General features: G+C 31.1%; 1 long non-coding RNA gene across 2 annotated transcripts in view; it reads left to right on the top strand.

Annotated features, from left to right (window-relative positions):
- The window catches only part of LOC106869049 (uncharacterized), a 206,741-nt gene that overhangs the window by 94,217 nt on the left and 108,984 nt on the right, over positions 1-3,540 (top strand). For both annotated transcript variants that reach the window (XR_001409365.2, XR_001409366.2), the window contains exon 2: positions 1,710-1,763. This is a non-coding gene — a long non-coding RNA (uncharacterized LOC106869049). The remainder of the gene's footprint in view (positions 1-1,709; positions 1,764-3,540) is intronic.

Genomic DNA, 3,540 nt, shown 5'->3' with positions numbered 1-3,540 from the left:
CTAGAGTTGGAGATGAAAATAACCTCTACATTCTCAGTGATAAACATGGCAAGACAGAAAATATAGTATATGAAGAAGCACTTACATGAATAGTATGTACATGTCATATACAAAAGTGTAAAACCATTGAGTGTTAAAGTAAGTATTACTATTACACTTTCACTTTTCGACTGACATGCGTCAATGTATATCTGTGTATATAACAGTGAAACAATAACGTGGTATATTCGCTGTGTGAATTTTTTTCAATTAATCCCCATTTTAATTATCGTAAAAGTTTCCAAGTACCAATAAGCAACAATTTCATGCCGGGTGGCTCTGTTAGTATATATATAAACACTACACTCATTATTATATTAGGAGATGTTTGAATTTATTAAACAAATGATTTTGATGATCAATTTGTGGAAATATTTTATGTAAATTATAATACTACTTGTTTAAAAAATTACTATATTTTTAATTTTATGACATATTTCTACGTTAAGTATACAAATCAGTGATGCCCAAAATTTATCAATTCCTTCATGCATATATGTCAAGTTACAAATTGAATCTGCATATCTATCACATTCCATTCATTAATATATGCCATACCTTAACTTTAATTAGTCACATTTTTATTCTTTTTAAGCTTTACATTTTTACATCAGGAGTTATCTTCATTTTATATAATTAAGGAAAAATTTTTTTAAATAACTGATTAACATTAAAATGTAGCCATATTTTATTTAAGTTACCCAAAAAGAAAATATTAAAATTTGTTATAATAAATGATTATTTGAAACTTATATAAATGTTGAAGGTGTCACAACTTGAGCAAAGTTCACATGATAGATGTTTGTTAATTTTATACAATAAATCTATTTAAATTTATTTAAACATAATTCATCTGAATAGCATAAAAAGTTTTCATTGCACAAGAACTTGTATCAAACTGTAAAAAATAATGATCTTAGTCACATACCACAGTCTCTTATTGTTGTATTTTATGTTTACATAAACTATATTTGACAAATATAGTATAAGCCAATAGGAAGGCCTCTATGTGGTCATTTGACCTGCCAGAAATAGCAGCCTTATCTCTCTCAAATAATATCCTACTGTATTAAAAATAGGGAGGATACATTGGATATATAAAAAGGGCAGATAATCACAACCAGGATGCTTTCAATCATGGGTCTATTCAATCAGCGTGGCCCTAAGGTTAACCAACTATAACAACATAACTTTATTTTTGAAGACTTACACCAATATACACTGGATATTTTATTAACTAATTAAATTTGGCAAATGAAGGCAACTTTGAAAAGTTTTAAATTTAGAAGTCTCATATACTACTCTGAACAATTTTACATTGTTCAGCAGTCATGATGTGAGGGGAAAATCTGTTTAAGAGTTGAAAATGATCTACTATAATTAATTATATCGTTGAATTTTAATATTGTGAATGTGTTTTTGTTGTAATTTTTGTGATTGAAACGTTCTTTCTGCCCAAATAGATCTCAATGAAATTAACATAATAACTCCTATCACAATTGTACCCATCATTATTAATTTTGATGCATCATCATCTGCAGAAACAGTTTCCCTTCCACCATCATTATAATCTTCATCAAACTTATTACCATTATCAGCATAACAATTATGATCACTGTATTTCATTGTTTAATTCCTGCCATGCTTAATATACTTTGTTCTCGTTCCAGATATGTTCTAATTAGGATGGTTTTCATCAGAAGTGACTGGCAAATGATAAATAGGTGAGCTTTAATTTCATCAATGCCTTTCTGCAATACAATGTTCCAGATTACATATAGGTTTTCCAATTTAGTTTAGTGAATGTGAGAATTAATACAAAATTTCATTGTACAATGAATGCAAGACTTGCTTAGGTGTCAGCTCATTTATAATTCATGTGGAATGTTTGGCAATTGATATTGATTTCTTACATTCAAAAGATTGTAAGACAAAATTATTAAATAAGTAGATATTTAGTAGTCAAAGATGCTAATTAATACACAAATGTGGGCATGTTTATGCATGTGTTCACTCAGATATAATAAAGGAGGTTATTTCGTTTGATGGAATGTGACGAGTAGTCTTAAGACTTCTGTTCAATCTTAGATGGTATTTAGTCATATAACTTATGGAGTTTAATTGATTATAAATTACTGAATTACACAGCATTTTCTATTGAATTGTTTTCCTTTTAGATCACTTTTGTTTTACCTTTATTATTCAAACCTTTATTGACTAATAAACTCTGACCTGTTTGCTCAGATCGAGTATTCTACAGATCATTGATAAGGTGCTGAACCCAAATATGAAATTTCATGCTGCAAAATATTATAGTTGCTTATTTTCCCCTTAGAATACAGTATAGAGATTATGTTTCAAGATCATTATCATATAAAACTTCTGATTGGCAAGACACTGCACTGAGCTACACCTTCATCTTGAGTTGAAAGCATTGTGAAACTACAGTTCTGATTTTCTTTAATTTGTTTCAGTCATTTGACTGTGGCCATGCTGGAGCACTGCCTCTAGTCAATCAAATCGACCCCAGAACTTATTCTTTGTAAGCCTAGTACTTATTCTATTGGTCACTTTTGCCAGACCACTAAGTTACGGGGACGTAAACACACCAACATCAATTGTCAAGTGATGGTGAGGAGACAAACACAGACACACAAACATACACACACACACATATATATATTTGTATATATATATATATATATATATATACGATGGGCTTCTTTCAGTTTCCATCTACCAAATCCACTCACAAGGCTTTGGTCTGCCCGAGGCTATACTAGAAGACACTTGCCCAAGGTGCCATGCAGTGGGACTGAACCTGGAACCATGTGGTTGGTAAGCAAGCTACTTACCAGACAGCCACTCTTGTGCCTAAATGAATTAACATTGAAATATTAGAAAAGGAAAAAATACATGCATATTTCATTCTTTCTCACACACTTCTATCCTTCCTACATACATTTCTTGTTACACATGCAAGTACATACAAAGACATGTACATGCACACACATGCACACACACATATATAATCGAAATAAGAAAGCAAAGGAAAAGTTTCCCACACCTTCAACGACTAGTTACAATGCTTGACAAACACACAATGTAAAAGCATAACTTTGAGGTAAGTCTGAACAAGTGCTACTCTAATGTTTAAAACTGCAAATATTACATAACTTTCCACATGGAACTTTTGCTGGAACAGAGTTGGTACAGAAACAATTGTAACTGGGCATTTCTTTGTCTTCTCATTTGGATTACATTTTACTTTTTGCTAAACCCACATAATGGTTTTACTGTTGTAACACCTGGATTTTCTACACCTGAAGAAATTTAATCTTACTTAAGATCAAGAGTGTTGATAGCCTAAAACTAAGGTTGAGTGCTGCATTGGAAACACCTAATCTTTCTCCCCTCCCAGGACTTTATATACCTGTATATACATGTAAGCACACACAGACACATGTATATATGTGTCTGTGTGTGCTTACATGTATATAT

The sequence above is a fragment of the Octopus bimaculoides genome, chromosome 10 (genome assembly GCF_001194135.2).
Source record: "Octopus bimaculoides isolate UCB-OBI-ISO-001 chromosome 10, ASM119413v2, whole genome shotgun sequence".
NCBI lineage: Eukaryota > Metazoa > Mollusca > Cephalopoda > Octopoda > Octopodidae > Octopus > Octopus bimaculoides.
This window is presented reverse-complemented; position numbering and strand designations above follow the sequence as displayed.